The sequence below is a fragment of the Eptesicus fuscus genome, chromosome 22 (genome assembly GCF_027574615.1).
Source record: "Eptesicus fuscus isolate TK198812 chromosome 22, DD_ASM_mEF_20220401, whole genome shotgun sequence".
NCBI classification, from domain to species: domain Eukaryota; kingdom Metazoa; phylum Chordata; class Mammalia; order Chiroptera; family Vespertilionidae; genus Eptesicus; species Eptesicus fuscus.
Window position 1 is genome coordinate 27958483 of NC_072494.1, and position 27119 is coordinate 27985601.

Genomic DNA, 27119 nt, shown 5'->3' on the forward strand with positions numbered 1-27119 from the left:
ATAATTTTATTAACCAATGTCACCCCAATAAGTTCAATATTTTTTTAAAAAGAGTCTATGCCCAACCAGTGTGGCTCAATGGTTGAGCATCAACCCATAAACCAGGAGATCATGGTTTGATTCCCGGTGAGAGTGCATACCCTGGTGTGGGCTTGATCCCTGTAGGGGTGTGCAGGAGGCAGCTGGTAGATGATTCTCTCTCATCATTAATGTATCTCTCTCTCTCCATTCCTCTCTCTGAAATCAATAAAACATTTTTAAAAATTAAAATTAAAAAAGTCTATGGCAGAGAGAATCAGACGAGGTCTGCTTAGACTGGCTTGAGTAATTTCAAATGCTAAGCTAGATCTTTCAGGGAAAATGAAGTTCCAGAAGGGAATTTTCCTAGAAGTGGCATTACTTTAAATTATACTTACATTTACATGCAGTAGGCAAGAAAATGTTACATAGCCAACAGACTTTTTTTTTTTTTACTTTCTGGAACTATTGCAGCTAAATGTGAACAGGCATCTTTTGAAGAATCATGGTGTGTTTTAGCTGCAGGAAGGGGAAAGCTTTGAAATAGAAATGGGGCAAATGAAAGCTCTCAGCTTCAGGGTTTTAAAATATGCTATGAGGATAGTGGTTCTCAGCTGGGCACCTTGTCCTGCTCCACTCAGATCCATGGAATTAAATAGTCCCTGCCATTAGGCAGAAGGCAAGACAGAGATCAGGGCAGCCTCACTGAAAAGGCAAGTTGAATTGAACAACTTGACTCAAGCAATCAAGGTAGCAAGGAAGATGACATGACTAGGAAGGAAGGAAGGAAGGTCACTGATTCTGCTGCCACCTGGTTGGCTCCTGATGATGGGGGATGAGGAGGATGTCTGTGAGGCATCTGGGTGACCTGGACCTGTATTAGAAAGTATAAATTCAGAGCAGTGAGTATGGCAGCTTTGTGGTACCAAGGAGAGCTGAGCTCAGAATAATATAGTGAGATGTAAATTGTGAAAAGGTTAGAGATAAAAGAAAGCAAGAAAAAATAATTACCATGAAAATGGTGCCTCTCAACTGAAAATGCCTTGAACTCAAGTCTTCTTTTATTTATCTTTGAGTTTTTGCATAGTGCACAAAACAAAGATGCACAGTTAATATTTGCAGAATAGATGAAGAGCAGCAGCAAAAATGGCAAGAGCTGAAACAAGCTGGACTCTGAACATGGCATAGTATTCGTGCAGCTCAATTTTTGGACACCAGAATGAATGACAAGCCCCTGGCAATGGCAGGGTGGCCCCATCCTAATGACCCTTGAGGGTAATTTTGAACGTTATGTATGAGGTACTTTCCATCTTACTTCCCAACCCTAACCCTCCATTTACGATGTGGCTCACCTACAGTGAAGCGATAGACACTGACTTAATCTCCGTAGTTAGAGTTTGCCTCCCAAAACGTGATGAGTTCCCAGAGAAACTTGAATGTGTAACCTGTTTATCGGTGCACCTTTCAAAAGAGGTTCCAGGCTCCTTGAGTTGGGAGTCATATCTCATTTATTCTTATCCTCCTCCAAATGTTTTGAGCAATTTTGAGTACATAGCAAGTACTCAAAGCATACTTATTGAATGAATTGGTAAATAATGAATAATTGACTCTAAAACAGGAATAATGACTATAGTGAACTTATTATAATTTTTAGTACATTTTTATGTTTACCCATGGTATGATTGATTTTTCCTAAAACCTGTTGTTACAAAGATTTCAAATAAAATGTCCTATGGTATAGTATTATAGTAGAATTAATGATCTGAATCCAGAAGGGCCCATGTAGGCATTAATCAAAATGCTGGTTTGCAGCAACTGGGCTGAAAAACAAAAGCCCTGGTGGAATAGCTACACAAAGATTTTAACAACAGGGACTCTGTCATATTAACAGCACCAGAAGAATAGCAGGTCATTAAAAAAGTGCCTAAATTGGCTTTTCCTGCCTGTTACCCACTGGTTAGAAATTTGAGGATGCTATATAAAAACTAGAGTTTCATCAGGAATGAGAAACCAGAGTGTCCCTTTCCAATTACCCAAGACAAAAAACAAAACAAAACACAAAAGAGTTCAACCTCCATTTCTGACTTCCATGTCTTCAGCCAGTGAAGGTATAGGACAGCTCAGAGGACACATGCTTTAATGCTATCTTGGGTAACTTTTTCTCATGTATAGTGTATGTAGTATAGTGAAGTAAGCATGGCATAACAGCACAGCATGGCATAGTGTAAATAGTGTAATAAAGTATAGCATAGTGTAGTATAGTATACCATAAAATAGTATAGTGTAGTATCCTATATAATAAAAGGCTAATATGCAAATAGACCAAACTGTGGAACGACCAGTTGCTATGACACACCCTGACCACCAGAGGGCAGACGCTCAATGCAGGAGCTGCCCCCTGATGGTCAGTGTGCTCCCACAGAGGGAGCACCGCTCAGCCAGAAGCTGGGCTCACAGCTGGCAAATGCAGCAGCAGTGATGGGAGCCTCTCCAACTCTGCTGCAGCACTAAGGATGTCTGACTGATGGCTTAGGGAGCGGGCCTAAGCCATCAGTCTGACATCTCCCAAGGGCTCCCAGCTGACCTACGTGGGACTGAGGGACGCCCCCACACACACCCCTGAGTGCATGAATTTCATGCACCGGGCCTCTAGTAGTATAATATAGCATAGAATAGTATAGAATAGTATAGTTTCAGTTTTCCCTCTATATTAAGTGGAGGCAGGTGATATTTAATAATCCTCTCTCATGCTCAATATGTTTATGAAAATTATGGTTTTACTTTTAAAAAATTAATCAGATAAAGTATGTTGGCTTTTTAATTCTTCCTTCTTATGGTTCCTCAACATACCTAGTGGTGAACTGGTGGAAAAAAGAGTGATGTTCTAGAATTTGACTGATTTCCTTTGGAAGCGTCAATAAAGACCAGTATTGGCTATCCACTGCACATGAGGCAATACACATGAGGCAATACACTAAGTTCGTCAGTAAAAGTGGAAAGCAAATAAGAAAAAACTGCAAGGAAGTTTGGAAACCTATAATTATCAAAAACAATGCCATGTAGTCCAAGTACATGCATATTAAGAGGCTTCATAATAAACACCCGATTTGGGATAAGAAAGTCTTAGTGAGGGAAAGACCCGCTGGTAGAGGTATCCTGTGAATCCTCTTTTGACGAGGTCAGGAGTATGCGTTAGGCAAGTAAAGGGACACAGTTTTGCTAGGTAGAGGCATCGCATGTGCAAAGGCACAGAGGCACACACATTGCATGTAAAGATGACTAGTGGAGGAGTAAATTTCAACCATTGCTTAGTCATTTGGGAAAATATAAGAAATGTTCTAAGCCAGACAGAGCTCCCTCATTCCCTGTGCCTGGTGCCGGCACCCCTATCATTCCTGACTGATATGCAGCAGTTACAATGATGTCATCTCACCCAAGCTACCCTGCCCTATCAGGATTGATTTCCTTGCCCTTTTCAAAGCACCTTCATGACTGGACAAGAGAATGCAGCTACCACTGCCAGGGCTCAGCCAGCCCTGAATCCCCTCACTGATCGCACACACTGTCTGCAAAACAAGCAAACAGATGCCCCGGTTCTTTCAAAACGAACACATGTCGGAGACAGAACCCTTATCAACTGCTCCAAAATTGCATTTTCACCTGAGTCTGTGGAATGTGTTCCTCTTGTTTAGGAGGAAATTATTCTGAATATTGTTTAGGGGCTGTCTGTCATCAGAACCAGTCTTTCCTTTCCTTTCCTTCCTCCCCAGTGATCTCATTTGCTACCTCTACCAAGAATTCACCGCATAAGTGACCAAGTTACTGATCTAGTCCTGCCTGCTTTCAACACGATTGATCAAGAGTTGTTTCTCAGCTGTGCCGCCTCTGCAAGGAAGTGGCTCCAGCTCTCATAGGTTGCTTGCTTGGAGCACCAGAATTTGCTCTCTCTAGTAGTGTCGGGAATCAGGATCATCTTCTCCAGAGGATTCTGAATTGTAGCATCCTTTCTCATTACAGAAAATCTTGTTGGGGAAGGAAGAGGAGCAGTGAACAGAAAATGTATGGAGCCAGAGTCAGGGGTTAGTGGAAGGAGCTCTGAACGGAAGCAGGCCACTTGCAGTCCATTACTAATAGTAATTAACTAGCCGCCAGGCAAGTCCATTCTCATCTCTGGATCTTACTAAAAAGTCTGTAAAATGAGATATTTGGGACTACATAATTTTTTAAAAATACGTTTTTATTGATTTCAGAGAGGAAAGGAGAGGGAGAGAGAGATAGAAACATCAGTGATGAGAGAGAATCATTGATCAGCTGTCTCCTGTGGACTGTGGAAATGAACCTTGACCTCCTGGTTCATAGGTTGATGTTCAACCACTATGCCACACTGGCCGGGCTGGACTACATAATTTTAAAAAGATGTTCTACCTCTAAAATGCTATGACGTTACTTCTTTCTAGATAACAAGAAAGCTCCCAGAAAACAGACTCACTGAAAACACATATTTGTTCTGAAGTTATTTTTGAATTTTCCCATTAGTGCCCTACAGGTACACGAAGGAGCAAAATATTTGGAAAGAGGAGACCCAGGATCCCTAATAAAGGTCTTGTGATTTGCTCTAAATGGGTCCTATTTAACATGCTTTCTGTCTCTCCATAGAGGCAAAGTTACAAAGAGAGGACTCAAACAATATAGTACAATTTCTTTTTAAATCTGCCTCGTTGTTTTCTAACTGTTCTGTTGGAATCAAATGCCTTAGCTGGAAATTGAAGTACTGTTATCATTAAGAAAAAATGCTGCTTTTCTATCCTGTGACAAATATTTAAGAAAAATAGTTGTTTACCCAATCAGCAGCTGAATTCATTATAAAATGGCATGAGTAATTATGGCAATTTAGGAATCTTTCTTTCTTCCTTTTTTTACTTATTTTTAGCTCAGTGGTAATTGTAGATAAACTGGTATAGAAAATGTAACATGGAACCAAAACAACTGATATAGTTCTATATTTATGGGAGGCCACATTGAGTTAGAAATGGGATTTAAAAATCTGCTAATATAAGTGTTTTTTAGAAAAGATATATGTTTTTAATAGTCTTTGAGCCAGCTGTAATGAAATATCAGGGAAAAAAAACACTTAACCTCATTACATCTCTAAAATTAGTCTCAATTTGTCCTAAGTATAGCTAAATATTCTTAGGTATTGGTGCCATCTTTCTCTGTAAAATAGGAACATGGAACTAATTAACTTTATACAGTCTATACAAGAAGACGGTTACAAAATGTGCTAGTAACAATTTATGAAAAGAAATACTGAGCAATGCAAGCATTTACAAACAAGAACAAACAGAATCCCAAGCAGGTTGAGTTCTATCCAGTAACAGAACCCTTATGTTTATCTGAGTTAAGCCAATTGCTGGTTACTAACATCAGCCATTCACAATAAGGTAAAGCCAGTTGGGTGGTTTTTCCAATGGGACACTAAGTCCTAGGTCTGTTAAGTGATGGCGGTGTGTCCTAGCTTTTGTTACTTTAGCTATGTCTTTGCTATTGCAAATCATAAAACTTGAAGAAAATCTCAGATATGTTAAAATAAGTTACTTGATTAAATTTAAATTATTTGAAATAGTGTTTAAGTAAGCAAATAGTTAATATACATTCATTTCATTATAAGAACAAAAATATACAGTGAAACCCCTCCCCCCATCTGCCAAATTCCTAGCTTCACCTTGTCCCCAAGTGAATTCTGAAGCTTAACCAATTTTTAACTGAATTCACACAAGCCTGTTTGTATGCTTAGACAACTCACTTTGTCTTTTTCAACTTGTTTTATAGAAATGTTGCTTTCTAGTGAGTGTAGGAGAGAAAAAATACTGCAGAAGTAGAAAATATCTTGTCCTGTTAGCAGTGAAAATATATTTCTTTATTTTTATAAAGAAAAGAACAATTCTCTATATAAAAAAAAATACAAACCTCAAACATTGTCTTCTTAGCAATTACACAGTTGGAAATAACTGACTTAACAGGATAATAGGAAATTACTAAATCTTGGCAGAAAAGTCGATCACTATAATTGATTTTATTTGTATATCTGTTATTTTATAATGTTTAGTAATCAATTAAAATTAGAAGCCTATTATGAAATTAACTTGAGCTGTTGGGAAAACTGTGTAGTATGATATCTGAAAATACAAACAGCTGTAGGCATTTGTATTCTATGATTTTTAAAATGTACACTGGAAACTGTGATTAGTCTTGATAAGGAATAGGGTTGTCTTTGTTTTTGAAGAGCCAGAAGTGGAAAAGACTTGAGCTAAGCATGGTTTTAGGGGTATGGTGTGGTGTGTATTTGCAGTGTGGACGGTTTAAGGTTATATAAAAATTGGTTCTAGTGCCTTTATTTTGAAGCAGGCAAAAGGTAGTCTGCTGGTTTAAGGAAATAGTGCATCTCTCCTGGAGGTGCCTCTTGCCTGATTCTGGAGAATTCACGCCCATTGGAGATTGTCTTGTCTTAGATAAAAATACATCTTAAGTTCAAATGGATGAACTAGAAGGTTAGGTTTCTTCTCTATGATGGACCTGTTTTCAGAGGACTTTCATTCTCAGGAATCATTTGAGAGAAATCCTGTTGACACCTTTGAAATTAAATAAAAAACCTGCCTCTTACCTGCTTCCACCTCAGGCCAAGGGAATGGGTTTGATCCATTTGAATGTTTTCCCCTTTGCTTATTCTGCTTTGGAATGTCCTTTGAATGATTTCTTCACAACAATAAGATCTTTTAGCTTATTTTTGCCTTGTTTTTAGTCTTAAATTGTATTGATCATTTATTCTTAGATTTTATTTATTTATCCTTCTACATTTATTAATTTTTCCTTGCATTTTATCTTGTATATTAATACTTTATATTATTTAACATTTTTATCTCACTTCATCGTTCTTTGCTATTCTTTTTATTTTTCACATTGTATTTATTTTTCCTATTCTTTATTTTGTATTTTTATCTTGGTTTTATAGTATTTGATCTTACTGTTTTAGGTAGGATTTTTTTCTAGCCAATTAGACTTATTTAATTTTTAATAGATTCTTTGATGTTTAAGCAGGAAATTAAAAAAGTAGGGACTTCTTTTCTTTCATTCCACATTTGGCACTGAGCAGATAATCTACAATTGTTGTTTTACCTAATTGCTTATTATATCTAGCCTCAAAACCAATCAGACTAGCTCAGTAGATACATTTAGTCTCACTTTTTTGATTCATGTTTCAAAAATAACTATTTACTTGGAGATTAAAAATATTATGACAACTGAATTGCGGTTTTTGTTAAATAGTTGTTTTTGGTGTATTGTTCTTTTGCTTGTTACCATTATTGAAACTGAAAAATAAGTTTCAATTCTGGAAATATTTGAACATATGGCATCACCAGAATAATTCAAGTTTATTATAATATGAAATTGTGAGCTAATGTGATAAAGTGGGGAGCAGGGGGAATGGTTACATTGTCAGAATTATAATATTTAAGCATTTCCCACAAGAAAAAAATGAAAAGTCTTTCACACAGTCAGGGAAACTATGTAGATTAAAAAAAAAATAGAGGTATTGAAAAATGGTTCATGGACCCAGAGTGGCTCATGGACCCTTTCTTAAGGGTCAGACTTCTCATTTTTTCATACAGTAAATAAAATGCTTAGCATACTTTTGAGATCCTAGCACAGCAGCAATCTCAAATAAGTATACAAAACATAATACTTTCAGCTCGGCCTTTGATTGTCCAAACAGATTTTTAAATGATTTTGTCTTTATTTTAATAAGAATTTATTGCCAGCTTTATAGGATAATTTTAAAAAATAATTGGAAGTTGGATTTTTTGTTTGTTTCTAACATTTATGTCAATTTCTTGGGAGTTTAACTTACCAATTGCATATATGTAAGTTAAAGATTTTTTAAAAATATATACAATTGTGTAGTCACCATCACTATCATGATATAAAACACATCTATCATTCCCAAAACTTTCCAGTGTTCTCCAACCCCTCCCATTAATCACTCACTCACTTTCTATCATTATAGTTTGGTCTGTTCTAGAATTTTATATAAATGGAATCATGTGGAATGAAATCCTTTTAATTTAATTCTTTGACTGAACATTATGATATTGATATTTGTTCATGTTGTGGGTGTATCAGTAGTTCTTTTCCTGCATGAAAATGTGAACAATAAGTCAACAGAGAAGTGTAAAAATGCCATGCTCTTTAGTGACAGTAAACATTTTGGAACAACTATACTAAGGAGTTCAGAAGTGTTAACTCATAGTCCTACTTTCAGCTAAAGCATCGACAGAGACATGAGCTCATTGTTGTACAAGGAAATAACCAGAAAGATTAATTGCGCTTAAACAAATTCATCTTAATTTCTATTACTCCTCCAGCATAGACCTGTTTGTTTTTTGGCACTAAATTCATTTTAAAAGGTCTCTAGTGCTTCCACTATGTGTATGTTTTGCTTCTAAAGTAGTTAAACAGCTTTTAAGAAATTCTTTCTGGGAAATGAATGGAAAAATGCTCTTCCTGGGACTATTAACAGGAACTCAGTCACCCTTTTCATTGCTTATCCTGCGGTTCTTATTAAGTAGTAGAGACAACTACGCTTACCTACACTGTATTTGTTTTATAGTATAACATTTTCTACTGCTAATGACTTAACATACAGTGAAGGTACATGCCTGGATTTCATAGGGAATGAAATTGTTAGTCAAGCTGCATAAATGCTATTAAAACAAAAACACACACACACAAAGTTATTACAATGAGAAAACAATAGACCAGTGTTTATTCTTTCATTCTTAAGTATTTACTCAAGAGCAATAATAGTGTATGTTCACACAAAAATGTGTACATGATTGTTCAAAGTAGCTTTATTCATAATAGACCCCAAATGAAAATGACTTAAATGTCCATCAATGGTTGAATGGATAAACAAAATGTGAACACTGCTCAGCAGTGAAGAGGAAAAGAAGTGAAGTAACAAGACACACAGAGCACATAAGTCATAATTCTATTTATTTTAGAGAATTCAAACTCATTTATAGTGGCAAAAATGAGATCAGTGATTGCCTGGGAAGGGGTTGAGATATGAGGAGTTGGCTACAGAGAGCCATGAGGGACCTTGTATGTGTGATCAGTATATATTTTGACTGGAGCAGTGATTTCATGGGTGCATACCTCTATCAAAACGTATCTGATGGTACAACTTAAATGGATGCAGTTTATTGTATAGAGATTATATTTCAATAAAATTACCTCCTTCATGTTTTTTTTTAAAAAGCAATGTTTAAAAACAAGAAAGGGAAGTCTTGGCCTATGAGAAATTGAGAAGTTTTGACAACAAACAAATAAAACTTATAAGACAAATGGGAACCCATAAAGGTAATCCAGGGACAGGGACAATAGTTCAAGGTCAGAGGGAGGCTGTACTGGATGCATGCCATCCATGTAGCATCACGACTTGGGTCTCAATGTCTGTGTAGGCGGAGCCACTCTCTCCAGGTGGGCATCATTTGAAGTGTGATCTCCTGACACCTTGCGAAAAGGAGCCAGCATTAGTTGCCTGGAAACAACCATACCCAGATGCTCAAATTTGCAGCAAGATCTGAGGCTCCATTCTACTGCAGGGGGAGGAGCAGGATTACTCATGCACAAGTGGGATTCAGGCCTGTACTGCCTGTGCAGGTGTAGGCAGCAGAATTGCACCACCAGCAAGGAACCGGAACCCTAAGTGTGGATACCCAGAACATGTCTAGTTCAGAGCTGTGTCCCAAGAATCTGATAATTCACTTACAAGTGAGCTACAAATGTAGACCAGATTTCCAAAATAATAATTTTGAAATGTACAGAGTAAAAGTACACAAGATTATCCCTAGGGTATGTTTAGTGTGTGAGTATGTGTGTGTGGGGGGGGTGAGTGTGGGATGGGGACGGCGGGGAGGGGGGTAATAAAATAGTAATAATGCAGATGCCTTAAAGAAGAGGAAGAAATAACCCCCAAAAATATGGAGAAAAGAGAAATAATAATGTGTTATTTTTTTAAAAAGACTAAAGTAAGAGAGAATTTAAGAAAGAAAAGAGTGGCCAGATTTTGACATTTTCCTGGGCTCAGAATTGAGTAATATTCTCTCTAATATACCTCTCTAAAGTATGTTTTCCATTAATGTCTTTATTACCATCTACCTAATGATGATTCCCCTATTTACATAAATTCTCATATTTATATGCATGCTTATATATAAATAAATTTTAATATTTATTATTATCTGACTTCTCCTCTGAGTCACTACATTAATTTACCTGTGATTTGAATCTATCTGCAAAATATGTCCACTTTTCTCCCTTCCACTGATCTTTCCTGGGTTAAACCACCATCACCATTTGTCTTGATTCTTACAATATCTCCTCACTATTCGCCCAGTTTCCACTCTTGCATTTCCTGTCATTCTCAACACAGCAGCTAGAGAGGACCTTTAAAAACATTAATCAGAACTCTCCTCTCTCGGGCTTACAACCCTCCAATGTCTTAATTAGCAAATATTTCTTATGAAGGAATAATTCATTTTCAGTGTAGGAAGGTCCTGACTGGCTCTCAGAAGACATAAAATTATACAAAGTGAATCCATTAGATTGAACTTAAGACATTGAAACAATATTTTAAAATGACCTTTTTTATATGTATGAATAGTAATTTGGGGTTATGTGAGGTGACCAGGAGATAGCTTTTTCTGCTGTCTTCTTTGGGATTTGGGATAGGACGGGGTGGTGGGGGTGGGTGTTGTATTACTACCATTGAATGAAGCTCCAAACTCTGAAACAATACATTTAAAAGCCTGTTTTTTTCTTGGCAACTCCCAAGTTAGAGAGTGTGGGTGGCAGTTGATTTCCCATATTCGTTCACTTGGTGCCAAATTCCTCTGGGTTTGATTTGATCAGCATAGCAACTCCAGCGAGTGATAAGAAGTTTAGTTGAGGAAGAATAAAATCAGGGAAGGACAGAGGTACCATCAACCTGGTGTGTTTTTGTTTTGATTTGTTGACAAATATAGACATCAAAATATTTATTTGAGAAAATGTTTATTTGTGGTGTGATTAGTATCCGTTTGTGGCTCTATTAGAGCCTCTTTAACCTTTAAAATCTTGTGAGAAGCTGTGAGCTCTGATTTACTTCTTTACAGAAAGTTCAAGGTCAATATGTCATAGAGCAGAAGACATTTTGGTTGAATCATTGACTCCTTATGTTTGACACTGAGAAAAGTGTCATTCAGGGGCGATTTGTTGTTCAGCAGATGTTACAGGAGACAGAAGAAAAGAAAATGATAAGTGTGGTGAATTGATTGCAGTAATGGCTCCAGTTTTTTCACTAATTCTTATAACCTTGCCCTTTGACAGCACCCTTCCATAATGACTCACTCGACTTGTTTTGACCAATGGGACAAAACAATAGAAAATGTGACAAGGAGAGACTTGGAAAGCATGGCCTTGCTGCTCTTGAACTCTGCCACTATGAGTATGCCCAGGCTAGCCTCCTGGAGATCAAGAGACCATGTGGAGGAGATTGCACATGCCCCAGCCAACAGTTAGCCAGCCTCTAGCCTAACCAGAAGATGACACCTGACTGCCAACACGAGTGACTTAGATCAGCATAATAGCACAGCTGAGCCCCCCGAATTGTACATCTATTCTAAGGAGGGGGAAATAATCCAAGATCCACAGAATATTTTATCTACTACTATAAACCATCATATTTGTAGTCATTCTATTAAGTTGGAAACCAGATTTGTCTGTGGGAACATCCCAAGTGCTTGGGAACTATTATAACCCTCTGCAGGAGAGCTCCCTAAATACCTCTTTACTGACTGATGCAAAAGAGCGGGGATTGTTTCAAAGCTGTTTTAATTAAAGTGCCTTTATCTTTTTTAAGTTTAGTGGGAAGCTATTTACCACGAGGCTCTTTCCATTGTGGTCTAATTCTTGCTGGCCTATTTTTTCTAACCGTATTACAATGACTCCCTCCAAGACCTCACTATAGATCACAGAAATGACCTCTACTGAGAAGACAAAATGCTGAGTTATAGCTTACAATTTGATGCAATATTTACTAAGAACCATCACAGTTTTTTAAATTCAAGAAGTCAGGTATGAGGTCATGGAGATAACTGGAGACCAAAAGAAAAACTTTATTGCCTCTGAAATTGCAAATACCTTGAATCGTGCTATCTAGCAACACAGTGGAGCAAGGGCTGCTGGGAGAGCAGTGGCTGATGAACCAGCCTGGCACCAAATAAAAAAGAATCCCACAAAATGGAAATAATAGTTCTCATAAACTACATTGAGTGAGCCACAAGTAGTTATTTTGTTTTTCAATGAAATAAAATGCAATAAAAACTTTTAAAAGAGTCACACCCAAGTATCTTATAGACATACTAGAGGCCCGGTGCACAATATTCGTGCAAAGATAGGGTCTCTAGGCCTGGCCAGTGATCAGGGCCAATTGGGGCCTTCTGGCTGCCGGCCCAGGCCTTCTTTTGTTCCGTGCTGCTCCCTGGTGGTCAGCACACATCATAGCCAGTGATCGAACTCCCAGTCTCCTGATCAAACTCCAGAGGGGATATTTTGCATATTAGCCTTTCATATATATAGAAGATACTGTACACAGTGCATAGAAGGTAATCTAGAAGTGACAGGTATTTTCCATTAATCCAAAAACTCAGTCTAGGAGGTCGAAATAGCAGAAGGCACTGTGACAGTATCTTCCATGTCACATAGGACTGAATATGTGGCTCATGAGCCTTTTCATCCACAACTGTATACACTGTGTAAAAGTCAAGTATGTTAGGAAATTCACTCATTATTCAATCATTCAACTGTCTGGATGGTGACTGCTGTGATACTGGAAATAGTACAAGTCTTTCATAGTCAACCTTTCTATGGAAGGAGTTTTCAAATCCCAACTTTTATGATCAAAAGTTTCTGTTTCAGAGATGCCAAAGTGATCCAAATCGTGTCTGTTCTCCCAGGGCATAATAAACTGGTGTCCTTTAACCACTGAGCATTGCATTTTTAATCTTCCTTACTATTTCGGTGAGTTTTGTTTTGTCAAACAATTTCTCAGTTTTGTTTTGTTTTGTTAATGCAGAATAGAGAGAATGGACAAAAAGATGAAGGAACACACTAGTACTTATTCTTGCTTGCTTGTTTGATCAGATCTCAAGTGTTCTCTTGGTCTCTCTCCCTTCCTTCCTTCCTCTCCTTTTCTTTCTTCCTCCATCTCAAGTGAGTGCATTCTCTCTCTTGGAGAGAATATGGGAAATTAATGAAGCAGAGGAAAGAAATCTTTAAAAATCCAGAAATGTTTAATTTTGTTTATGTATTAAAAAGTTGGGAAGAAGGACAAAAGACAGGGAAGTTGTGGGTAGTCTTAAGAATTGAAGAGAATTTGTGGGAATTTCTCCATGTTGAAAGGATGCAGAACAGCTGTGAATATTAGACTTGCTTGGCAAGGGGTTTGGGAATTGTGCGGGGAGCAAAAATCTTTTTGAAAAATGTCACTATGCTTTATAAGTTGGATATTTTTAATTTTTTTTTGAGGGATGCCAGGACATTTGGAATTCATTTTTATTTACATTAGGTTGTGCCTATTTAAAAATGACTTTACACAGTGATTGACATACCTGGTGTAATCTGGTAATTGTTGAGAGGCAACAAATAGGAAATGGTTTTAATTCTTTGTCCACTAAAATATTTAAACCCATTTCTGCTGACTTTCATAGTCTTTATTTAATTTAATTTAATTATTTGATTTAAACTTCACTAATGACCTCTTAGGCTGATTCCATAGATTTCTACTCTCAGTTATTAAAACATCTAGGCTAATTTTAGTCCTGCTGAACATGTCAATCCTATATCTACATTAGGGCTCATTTCTTTTTTTTTTCTTTTAGCATTTAGCTTCTCCAGAAAAGGAGGATTAATTAGGAGGAGAAGAAGTATCAGTCACATTCCAGCAAGAAACAGATACTACGCTCAAAATAGTATACATAAAAGAGAATTTATTCATGAGATATTTACAAAGGTGGCTTTAGGGAACCCCCAAAAAGGATAATGCATCGGGCTTAGTGGCAGCTAAGCCTTTACCATTCCTGCAGGGACAAGGAAGGGTCCAGGGTAGTTACTGGGGACTAGAAGGAATGAGTCATCATGCATTAGATTAATTCTAATGTATTTCTATTTCCTGAGACCTTTGGACTTTTTCCTCTCTATAGCATGAAAGGGAAATTCTGGTAGTTTGACCTCTACAAATATAGGCCCTGATTGAGTCCACATTTTGATTATTTAACCCAGCAAACTATTAACCCACTCCCTGGGCCACAAAATAATTCTGAATCTCTGGTAGAAGGGATATATGATAATGAATTTTTCCCAGTCAGATATATATTATATGTCAGTTGGACTAACACCATTGGAATATACCTTCACATGTGCTCCTTGGGGACTTATTGACATTGATTGGTAGTGTCTTGTGGTTATACTGATGTAAGGATTGTCTTCTTCCAGAATAGGCCTATCACTCAGTCCAGGCAACGTCTTATAGGTTAGAGACAATAAAAGGCAGCAAAATGTGTCCAGACAAGAATGGGCATCAACTTGAGAGTCTGCTCATTAACGTAATTACATCTTAACAGTCATTCCTATCTCCCTTCCAAGGCAGAGTGCTTCTGGACAGTCTGGATCATGAGATGATTGAGGCAATGTCTTAAATGTTGCTGCCATAGACAACTCTGGGTCTCCTTTTAAACATTCTTACAATAAGGTCAACTGGAGGTGAATGTCAGGAGGAGGCTTATTGCTTTCCAGAATAATGAAACTCAAATTCCAGATGTTTCTGGAAAGCTAGATCATGATAACAGATTTTGTGCTCCTAAAAGTATTGCTCAGCCTCTGCTTTTGTGCTTTTCTTGTAAAAAAAAAGACATCCATGTGTTCAAACATACAAGCTTTAGCAGTTGGCCCCAAATCAAAAGGAAATGTTTTCATTAGTATGTGACCTCATAGAAGGCAAAGATTAGGCAATCTTTTTCATGCTATGGGAATTCTCAAGGTGCCTAGAATTTCACCAGGAACACAATGGGTTTTCAACAAATAATGACAGTTGATAAGCATGGCAGGCTGGGCAGAGAGATGTTCTTGGATTTGCACTTGAGGACTCCTGGGTAGTCCAAGTAGCTGTGATCACTCCTCGTGTATTCTCTATTACATGTTCTCCTCTCCTGGTGCTCAGGTTATTGTGAGGGTCATCTCCACACTGCAAAGGAACCTTTAAGTCCTTATCAGTTTAGTTCATAATTATGTTTGTAATCCAGTGAAAGCCTAATTAGCTCACCCATCCCTCTATCTGCTTCCTTCCTATCAAAATTAGTTAATTCGCCCTAACCGGTTTGGCTCAGTGGATGGGTTCCAGCATCCATTCCCGGTTGGCCAGGCAGGGGGCACCCAATCAATTATTTTCTCTCATCATTGATAAACATCTCTCTTTCTTCCTCTCCCTTCCTCTCTGAAATCAATAAAACTATATTTAAAAGAAAAAAAAAAGAGGTGATGTCTTGCTGCTCTTCTACCTGGAATCCACAGCAGCTAAGGATGTGGTGTAAGGTGTGGAGAAGAAGTGTGCTGGTCTATGATCTTGTGATTCAGTCTCAGTCTTTCACTGGGCCTGTGGCCTGGGCTGTGACCGTCAGAAGCTTTCTTACCTCACCTCACCTTAGCAGAGACAGGAAGGCTAGAAGAGGCTGGCGTTGGGTTATTCCTCTTTTCCCCGGGATAGGGCTCTTGTAAAGTCTTTTCCCCTTTATAGTAGGTCTTGGTTATGGAGAATGGCCTAGACATATTTCAAATATGGGTCATATTCTCCACTCACTACCAGAAACACTAGGGGTTTGGGTTTTGGGGTTTTTGTTTGTTTGTTTGGTTGGTTTGTGTTTTTTTTTTTTGCTTGTGTGTGTGTGTGTGTGTGTGTGTGTGTGTTTCTTTTTTTGGCTGTTCACCATGAGAACCTGGTGGTATTCCTGAATATAAAATTCATGAAGATGTGGGTCCTCCTGAAGACTATGACCCCAGGAATGTTTTGTTCTCACACTAGCTTCTCGTTCTCAGCCTCTAGCAAATTTGACAAAATTACCATTCAGGGGTTTCAGTGTATGGCTCCTGCAGTTTTATGTCCAGGTAAACAGATATCAGCAGTGATTCTCCACGTTCTCCTGTCTTTCCAGATTTCAGAGTGGCAGTTTGCCCTATGACCTCAGATCCGTGGTGCGCCCAAGAAAAGACAGTGATTTCAGTTTAACTTTTTTCTGGTTGTAAGTGCAGGAATGACAACTCCATTCTATTTATGTTAGAGCTTGGTAAATGAGAATACTCTATCCACAGAGCTTTGAAAGCTCCCTCCCTCCCCGTGATCTTGGTTTAGTATTTGGGTACTTGGTAATCCCTCTTTTATGGCAATATCAAAGTTAGTTCAACCTAGGTTTGCTTGCTTTTTTTTCTCCTGGAAATATTTGCTAAATCTCTACTGCATGCCAGATACTGTTTCAGGTTATGGAGACATAGTGTGAACAAATATGTGAGATCATCTATTTGTCCTTTTGGCCAGAATTCCTACATAGCCCTGTTCCTACCAGCTCCTTCAGGCTAGACCTTGCCACATTGTCACAAAAATATATCACTTGTTCCTCCCGACTCCATCCACCAGGGGATTTTCTTTTCTCTATTCTTCACATCCTGCCCAGCCTTTGGGGCCCAATGCAACATCTACCTTGCTTAAGAAAACAGACCTTTTCTACCTATAGTGACCTTTTCCTCTTTTGAATTCTTATCACTTTGTATTTATTTATACATTATCTGTTGGGAGATTAATAATATCTTGAATTGGGAGTTGCCTTTTTAAAAATATCATCTGCATCTCAGACTTCACATAATTTGTAAGCAATTAGGATGCAAGAACATGGTTGTTTTGTAAGATAGAGCACACAATGGGCTACCATTGAAGAATTCAGTCAGACACATCATTGTCAGTCATAAAGGCCAAAGATTTGATTGAGGTTCTATGCTATATGCTGATGGCCATAAAAGCGTGAGCCTCTCCTTTTCCTTTGAGAGCATGCACTTTTTACAGAGGTCAAGCTCCATGCTTGTTACATCATTTTGAACAATTCCTCAGCCTTTTGCCATGTACAGTAAGCACTTGATGGTGAAGCTATCAGATAATAACTGAAAGTATGGATTGTGTCACAGTCAATCATTTCATTTGCAAGACAGTTTATGCATCTGCACTAAACAACTTCAACTCGTTCTTGTTAAAAATAACTATGTTTTATAGGCATTTCTATAAATACACCCAATTTTACAATGCTTCCTGTAAATAACCAGTGTGGTTTCTGCACTATCGACCATGGAGACACATATGTGTCCTGTACCATTCAGTGCCTTGCATTTGCTAAGAAGTGTTCTTGATGAATGTGTGGAATGCCCTTTTCCCAGAGTCAAACATCTGGTTTTGGCACCCATTTTCAGGCCAGCCCCATGCTCAGCACAAAAATGGAATGTACTGGGTTTGCTTGGGTAGAAATTGCTCACGCAACCCACATTTCCAAATGCAAAGGCTATTGCAAAATTCATTTAAGTTGATACTAGGTGTGACATGGAATCGAGAACAGTATCCTTATTGCTAGCTCTAGATCTTTTGCTAGTGCTACCATCCCATATTAATCATTGTGTCACAAGTTTCTGTGTGTCAAGGGAAGACCTAATTTACCAGCACTATCAAAAGTAGTAATTTCCATGTCAACAATCAGGAGAACACTGGCATATTTTGAAAGTCGTAGCAGCATCTAAGCTTAAATTTTTAAACTGTTGAATGTTATTATTACTATTAAATTATAATACTAGTAACATTATTTTAATATTATTTAATATTTTATTAACCCATGGTTAGATGTAAAAATGAAAAAGGCAGCCATTTGGGGTTTATGCTTAACTGTACTATACATTAGACAACTGTTTCCTTAAAGGGTAATATTATTAAACTCTTTAGCTTACTATATAGTAGTACTGAGCTGTAAGTTGCTGGAGGAAAGTTTTAGCTGTATCCTAGAGTTCTTCCCTCCTACTGTATCTATGTGTCACTTTTTCATTTTTCAATAAATATTTATTGAGGACTCACTATGTGTCAGTCACTATAGTAAGTGCTAAGGATATAGCTATGAATTAAAGCCCATATAAAAGTCAAGCTGGAGCAGGTGAGACAATACAAAATAAATGAACAGATAAATATGTAAAAAGTAAGTAATGTGAAGCAAACTAGAGTGAGAGTCCTGGCTGGCGTTGCTCAGTGGTTGAGCGTCAGTCTATGAACCAGGAGGTCACAGTTTGATTCCCAGTCAGGACACGTGTGGGGATTGCAAACTGGATCCCCATTGGGGCGGGGGGGGGGTGTGTGTGCAGGAGGCAGCCAGTCAATGATTGTCTCTCATCATCGATGTTTCTATCTCTCTCTCTCCCTCTCCCTCCCTCTCAGAAATCAATAAACATATTTTTAAAAAAAATAGAGTGAGAGGATAATGACATATGGGTGACATCTTAGCACATACCTGAATAAAGTGAGGGAGTGAGGCAGGCAGGCATGCAAATATCTGGGGGAAGAGTGGTCTGGGAGAAGGAAGGGAGAGAGTGCAGAGCACATGCTCTGGGTCAGAATCTTGTCCAACCTCTTCCACCAGAAGCCAGGAGAGAAGTGTGGCTTCAGCAGAAAAAGCAGGGGCAAAGGTGATAGTCAGCGTGGTAAGATCTTGTAGACCAAAGTAAAGACTTGGATTACTCCTAAGTGTGATGGGGAGCTATTGAGGGCTGTATCCCTAGAGCTTAGCAGATTCTAGCAGAGTCACCCTAATAGTAAACGTTCATTGAATGGCAAAAAAAAAAAAAAAAAGATGAAAACTCAATGGCACATTATTAAATTCAGCACTCAATAAGGACTTTAGCAGGACAAAGTGAATAGGATTATAGTATCTCATTCTTTGCTCTATATCCTCTACATTTCTCTTTTAATATGTATTTGATCTTTCTATATGTCTAGTAATTTTCACTGTCTGAATAGTTACATTACATCCCTCCTTTCAGCTACAATAGTCAGACAAGATTTCACCAGCCTCACTCCAGTTGACTTGCTATAGGAGGACTTGGACTCTGTTCCCATGTGTGCTGTAACACTGGCTTATAGTTTAAGCCCATTATTCTTTTTTCTCTAGGACACAGCAGAAGCTCTCTGGAGTCAAAGAGGGAGCTAGTTGTCTATTTCCCTTTGTCCAAACCAGAGGGCTTGCCATGTTATTCCTGTTATCAAAATTGATTTTTTAGTTTTAATTTTATTCTGGGTATCTAAAACAGAGCAGGTGGCCAAAATATGTTTTGACATTCTTAACCAACCTAGAGGGGAAAATATAGGCATGTAATTTAGACAGACATAGGCTGTAATTCTGACTGCTGGCTCATGTGTGGGGGAGGCATTAAGTGTGAGAGCTCTGTAGTTACTTAGGTGACTTTGGGAAATTTGCTTACATTTTCTGTGCTTTAGCTTCCCAAGTGGCAAAACATGGAAAATAAAAGTATTGTATTTACTTCAGAGGTGATATAATAATGAGTTAATGCTATATGTATAAAGTACTTAGGAAGTACCTAAAATACAATCAGCACAAAATAAATATTAGTTATTACTATTATTATACTGTGTACCTTTAGAAATTGCATAGTGTCTGTGACCCTCATTTGAAAATTAGGGATTATTGATAGACCTGCCTTATAATATTAATAAGAGCAATCAATGAGATGATATGTGAAACAGCTAGCATAGTACCTGACACATAATGGTAACAGTAATACTAAAATTATTATTTGAAGTGGTTTTTAGAGAAACTTATATTCAGGATATGGCTCTTATGGTTCTTTCATATATAACAGTAAAGCTCTTCTGATTTAGAATATTATTAAACTAGAGGCCTGGTGCACTAAATTCATACATGGATAGGGTCCCTAGGCCTGGCCAGCGATCAGGGCCAATCTGTGGGGCAACTGGTGGGGCGATCGGGGGCCCCTGCTGGCCCCCGCCTTGGCTCTCCTGGGGCCTGCAGGCTGGGGCAGTGATGGCGAACCTATGACACGCGTGTCAGCACTGACACGCGTAGCCATTTCTGATGACACGCGGCCGCATGCCGAGGATGAAACATTTGCTGCTCCTGAGGATGAAATATTTGCGACTAGAGTCTTGGAGTTAGTTTTTTTCCTCAAAGTGACACACTACCCGAGTTATGCTCAGTTTTTTGGCAAAGTTTGACACACCAAGCTCACTGGGCTGGGGGAAGCTCCTGCTTTGAGCGTCTGCCCCCTGGTGGTCAGTGCACATCATAGCGACCAGTCATTCCACCAGTCGTTCTGAGGTTCAGTCGATTTGCATATTAGGCTTTTATTATATAAGACACTAGATTCTAAAACCTACACCATGATCTCTTGTCCCTCTTTGATAATGTATGTTGAATGGTGGATCCCGAAACAGTTAAAATGCATTTGTTTACAATTTAAAAACATCTGATTCAATATATAAGAACAAAAGGAATTACCTCCCAGAGTTGGCCATTGTCAGGGAAGTGGGTTTGGCATTACTGCATTCTCTAGCTCACGGAGATGGTCAGGGATGCAGGATCCTTCTCCCTTCCCCTTGGGTATTTGCCAGACTTACCCTCAGGTCAGCTATCCTTGTGGCTAGAAGATATGTCACATCTAGAAAGGAAGTTGGGAAATATATCTCAGAAGACCCCAACAGACTTACCTTTATATCTCATTGGCTGAAACTGGGCCATCTGCCCTCCAATAAGTTCATCACTAGCAAGAAGAAAAGGCTCATTGTGACTGGTTTACACCAAATCAGGATTTGCCTCTGGAGTTGGGGTAGGGTCATTCTCTAGTGAGTTCTGGGGGGGAAGTGCTAGACCCCTGAACAAAACCAAGGCTCTGCTCTCAAGGAAGAAAGGAGACTAGGCAGGAGGGTTGACAACAGTGTCTGCTATAAATGACCAACAAACCTTGCAAAGCTGCTTGATTATCCTCTAACATGCACTCTGCTAAGATCCTTTGATTTTATGAATTCTAAGCACTGGCTAACTGAGGAGACAGTAGCTATTCTCGTGTTTATCATTCCAGACTATTACACAGAGATGGTTTCCAAGCTTTGGACATCTTCAAAGCAACCTTGTCTTTTTAGATACCCCAAAACAACCAGAAGTTGCACAGAATCTTCCATGAAGATCAAGAGTTCTGGGTCAGAGACTTTCTTGTTGCCAGTTGAGTTGGATTTTGCCCTCAAACCACGTTTCCACAGTCCAGGCTGCCAGTGGGACGTGGATGCCAATGTGGAAGGGAGAATTTGTTGGGAAGCTTGTCCTTTCTGCATTTGTAGTAATAGTGCTTTAAGTGGGCAGGAAATGCTAGCCTTGCTCTTTCTTTATTGAATGCAGCCTGCTATAAACTAATTTTACTTTCCCCAGAGCTGTATTTGATTTTCATCTGTGTTGGTGCCTCACATAAATGTCCAGCAGGACCAGCTGGAGGGGATTTGATACCAACAGAGATCCCTTTCTAAAAGAGTAGTTCATTGTGAGAAGCAATGAAACAGTTAAAAACTAAATAAGGAACTCTTCTTGCTGAGAGTACAAATTGTACTATCAGCACCAACCATGCACTGCTAAACGAACACATTTAGCAAGAGAGCATGAGAGAGCCAGAGAGAGAGAGAGACAGCAAGAGAGAGAGAACGCCTCCAGTTGAAATTTCTATTATAAATCTTTTACCAAAGGTGTTAAAGTAAGATGCTGAATAAAACCCATCTTAAGTGGGATTTTTTACTTAGTACTTAAATAATAAGTAGTGGGTATTAATACTTGCTTACATGGACCTAATTTCTGTAAATGAGAAACTTATTCTTCCTTATCTACTACAGTCTTTCTTCTGCCATCAACACTCTAGTATCTTTTAATATCCATTATTCATTACCAAGTGTAATAATCCTTTCTCTGTTATCCTTGTCAACCTCTACAGTATTTGATTTACTTTTTTCCTTCTTGAATTTTTCTCCCCCATCCCCCTTTGGATCTGGAGTAAATATATTCAAACTGAAAATGTCAATTCTGCATTATAAATGCAGTGTTGGAGCCAGAGGTCACTGGAAGCCAGTAGAGGGTCAGAAATAAGGGGTGATTTCTTTTTATTTATTTTTTAAAATATATTTTTATTGATTTTAGAGAGGAAGGGAGAAAGAGACAGAAACATCAATGATGAGAATTATTGATCAACTGCCTCCTGCATGCACCCTACTGGGGATTGAGCTGGAAACACAGTCATGTGTCCTGACTGGGAATCGAACCATGACCTCCTGGTTCATAGGTCAACACTCAACCACTGAGCCACACTGGCCAGGCAAGGGGTAATTTCTAATTTACATATAGGCATAGGCAATGTGAGTCTACTACTATGCCCAAAAGAAACAGACTCTTTTAGCTCAGAGATGTAGGCAGCAAGACTGGAGTTTTGTTGGGCTCAATCCAGAGAAGAACAATTGGACCAATGTTATGATCAAGTGCACAGGGTAAAGACACAAGAAGGATGAAGAAGGTAGATGGACCAGAGGAACTAGAGGGTAATCAGTAAAGCAGAGAAATCTCCCAAGTCTCAGCAAGAAATAGACACGAGGGAAATATGAATATAGTTCCATTAATAATCAAAATACTTACTTTTCTAGAGCCAGAGACAGTCTGTTGTTTGAGAGAAAGAAATTCTTTCATCACAGTGCAAGAGTGTTTTTTCTGTTTCCCAAACTGGCAGCTCCGGTGTGTAGGAAAGTTCTGAAGATGCCTGGGAAACGTAAGCGGTTAACAAGCCTGGGGGTCATGCCGCATGGCCCATGTGATCCTGGCCTCTCCCATTTTACTCAGCCTGTCATTCCTGAAGATTAATTATTCATTTTCTATGCCTGATTTGTGTCATCTTCTCTGTTCCATGATATAATAGCAGGTCTTCTGCCCGCCTCTCTCCTTGGTAATTTCATTCACTTTTCTGATTTCAAATCTACGTATCTGCTTCCAGCTTCACTCTGAAGCCCCAGTTCTGCACTCTAAAACGGCTCTCTCCACTGAGCTGTATCTAGCTACCACCCTCTCAAGGTGAGTTACCCTTCTTCAGCAAAGCTAAACTTCCTGATTTTCCTGTTTCTTTCATTGTCAGTCACCATGTCTTAAAACATCACTGGTCTTGGAATACCTTAATTCTTACTCTTATGCAAAGATCCTGCTGAATCCTAGACATTCTGACTTCTCCATCTCTCTCATATCTGTTTCATCCTCCATCCCCAAAGCCATTACCTTAGTTCAGGCCCTTAGTAAGGTATATTTCTGATCATTCCCACTAATGTTCAGAAAACTTCACTCACTATCTCTTCAACACCTCTGTCCACACTGTAATCCAGGCCATTACTGATTCCTCACATTGATTACTGCAATAGACTTTTAACAGACTCCAGTCACCTTGACTCTACTCCAGTTGGTAACCTGCGACTAGGATGATTATTTCTAAGATCAAGTGTAAACTTGTTAGTTCCCTGCTTATAGCACTTCATGGTTTTCTACTGTTTTAACATAGTTTTGAAGGCCTTTCAATATCTAGCCCCTTATTTTTGTCTCTGATTTCACCTCTTATTATCAGTGGACAACTGTCCCAACCCCTATAACCTTTTTAGGGTACAGAACAAAGAAGTAACTAGTAGCAGATGGTTCCCCGTATCAGACAGGGCAGCTCATGTGGGTAGGCACCCGCTTCCTCTTTAGAAATGGGCTCTAGGCCACTGTGTAAACAATGCCTAATGCTCTTTTTCCATGATGCCAGAAACCATGCTGGATGAAAATGAAAAATTCAGTCAATCATCTGGAGGCATCCCAAATATCCAGATGTTTGGCATCCTGGAGACAAAACAGGCAGATGATTCTAAAATACATTTTCACTTTTCCAGTTAGAATGTGTTTTGGTGTCCGGTAGTTATCAAAGCAGCAAACATGCCCAAGTGACTTTCTTGAGAAAATGAGTTCCAGGTGGAATTAAAAACACCAAAAGGCTGAAGAGGAGTGCGAACTGTGGTTATTGCACTTGTAAGACTAAGAACAATAAAATCATCTGAATTTGTTGTAAATCGTTGTTAACAATGATCTGCTTTGGTACTGGTTGATGCTTCCAGCTCTAACTAACTGTGTCAGTAGCTCCCACAACAAGACTTCCACAGACACTCTGACATTCACTAGGCACGAGTCCACATACAATGCTCTAAAATGACTTGAATGCTTTTTGTGTACAAGCCAGTTTAGTTACCTGGGAGAATCAACATTATATTAAGGGTTATTATGACTGAAGCTGACATTTCTGGACCTGTGTCTCATAGCCAAGACAATCTGAAGAGCTAAAGAAAGGCTATGGCAAAATAAATGATAATTGCTTTTGAGTCATCTGAAAAAGAAAAATAAGAAACAATTTCATATAACTCACAAATTGATAAGAAAGCAAGATGTGTTTCACCTTCTCTGAGTGGTGTTGGGAAGAGGCTTAAGAATTACATAAAGGAAGTTTATCAAGCCAAAGCAACACTGAGCAGTTAGTGAACAACCCCAGGGAAAATCAATGAAGGTATTTTAGAATTTGTGTCTGAATGTATTACAAGTGAAGTTTATTTAAGTTTATAAAGTCAACAACTAAAGCCCTTTAATATTCTACAGCTATTTGTTAGTGTTTTAATGCTATCTGGGCAAATACACACTGTTAAGGGAATCAGTTGTAACCATTTCTGACTTGGAGAACCCTTGGTTAAAAAATGGCTGTTGTCATCCTGGCCAGGTGGTTTAGTTGGTTGGAGCGTAGTCCCATACAGATTCGATCCCTGTTCAGGGCCTGTGCGGGAAGCAGCCAATCAATGGTCCTCTCTCACATCCATGTTTCTCTCTCTCACTCTCTCTCCTCTCTCTCATCTCTCTTCTCTCTCTCCCTCATTTCTCTTTCCCTCCCTCCCTTCCTCTCTCTTTAGAATTAATGAAACATATCTTCCAGTGAGGATAAAATAAAGAGGTTGCTGTCTTATATGCATGGTCTCCAAGCAATGTGTGTGCAATTACTCAGTGTTTAAATATGAAAAAGTTTCCATTGCAAAATTATCACCAGTTGCTTGAAGTTCATGGTGAGAATATCTTCATCAAGCAGAAAATTAATGGGAAAATTTTTGAGGTAAGAGATTAGTGATGTACATTAATGTGGAAAATCAGCAAACACAGAGGAGCCTACATAGGGTGTCCCAAAAATAATTGAATAATTATAAAGGCAGTGTTTATTAAAATACATTTCATTTTCAAAATTGAGCTATCAGTGGTTAGTGTGTTTACATTTTGGGGGGACACCCTGTGTTATGGTTGAACAGCAATGATAACAGCAACAGAAAACTCGTTTCAAAGTAGAATATAATCTAAGCAGAGAAGTGGTAACTCATTAAATTGCTTTCTACTTTATAAATGTTAGGTTGTGTAGGAAATCACATTGTGCTGTTTAAAACAATGTAGTATTTTTTTCTTTCCTACATAGAAAAAATGGTTGAACAAATATATCGTGTGCGGCCATTGCTACGATTGCATTTGTAGTAGCATCAATCAGTCATACATCTTTTGGCATTCACCTGGCTAGGAACGTGGATACTGAAGCAAAGGACCTTTTGGATATTCTTTCAGCTGTAGAATTCCCTGGTTATGGTGGAGAATCTGCAGGTCTGTCTGGTCTATGTATAAGGAAAAGCTAGTATTCGTGGAAACAGAACCCTTGTTTTATTAAATCTTTACAGCCCTAGGTCTTGAAGAATTTTGTAAATTCTAAGAAACAACATGTAGCTCTGCTCCTATGAGATTAGAAATAATAGTATTTTATTCTTTTAGAGGGAAGGCAAAAGTTGATGGCTTCCTGTGGGTATAACTTATTCCTTGGGAATCAGGATGTAACTGGGAGACCTGTTAATTTTCATAGATATTCTGTCCACTCACGCACATGCATAGGAGTAGTTAAGGTTCTCTGTGGAAAATTCTTTAACACATGATGTTGAGACCAAGTTTACAGAATACATACTCCAACATTTGGTTATGATTAGCTACCACTAGCATACAATAAAAATTCATTCAAAGAACTAGGGTGCGTGCTGAGCAGAAGACTGATAGTTCTTTAAAGTTCTGTTCTATTATTAAATTTCTTCTGCTTCCATATTAAACTTCAATTAAATGGAAGTTCATTGGAGTAGGTTTCCATTCAAAATGCACATTTGTCAGCAGATGCCTTTATAAACAGCTGTGGTTTTCTTTGGGTATATACAATGTCATTATCCAGACCATCTGGCCACTTTGCTGATGGTGTTTCTTATTTGGTCCCTCTCTCTGACATATAATTTATTATCTTTAATCTCCTTGGTTTCTTTACAGAGAACTCTCTCACACCTCATAGAACAAAAAAAGTAAACTGACAATTAAAAAGGTTACTGGAGATGAATAGGCCTTTCTAAAGGTCACTCTATAGCCTGGTTACTTTTCTTCTTTCTCTTTTTATTGTAAAAATGTAGCCTGGTTATACAGAAAGGTCAACTTAATAACAGAGCAAACGACATTAATATTTTTAAAAGAAATTCTTTCCAAATTTAAATATTTTCTGGGATTTATTTGTTTGATTTATTGTTTCTTTGATTTTAGAAACCTTGGCCACTTCTCAAATGATTAAGAAACAACAGCTTTATTTTTTCAGTGCTTATCATGCTAGCTCATGCTTTTCTTACCAGTGCTTTTATTCAGAATGGTATAACAATGGGAAAAAAAAGAGAAGAATGAAGGTGTTTGCTTTAAAAGCTCCATCCATGAGTAGCATAGTAACCTAAGAGTTATACCCTTTTTAAATTCAGATAAAAG

At 38.3% G+C, this 27119-nt stretch overlaps 1 long non-coding RNA gene across 2 annotated transcripts in view; it reads right to left on the reverse strand.

The window, feature by feature from the left end:
• Positions 1 to 504: 504 nt before the first annotated feature.
• Positions 505 to 27119, reverse strand: part of LOC129147969 (uncharacterized) — a 53360-nt gene continuing 26745 nt past the window's right edge. The window contains exons 3-5 of one of the 2 annotated variants that reach the window (XR_008555178.1): positions 22887 to 23007; positions 20721 to 20880; positions 505 to 892 (exon numbers count right to left, since the gene is read on the reverse strand). This is a non-coding gene — a long non-coding RNA (uncharacterized LOC129147969). The remainder of the gene's footprint in view (positions 893 to 20720; positions 20881 to 22886; positions 23008 to 27119) is intronic. The other variant, XR_008555179.1, reaches the window with a different exon arrangement.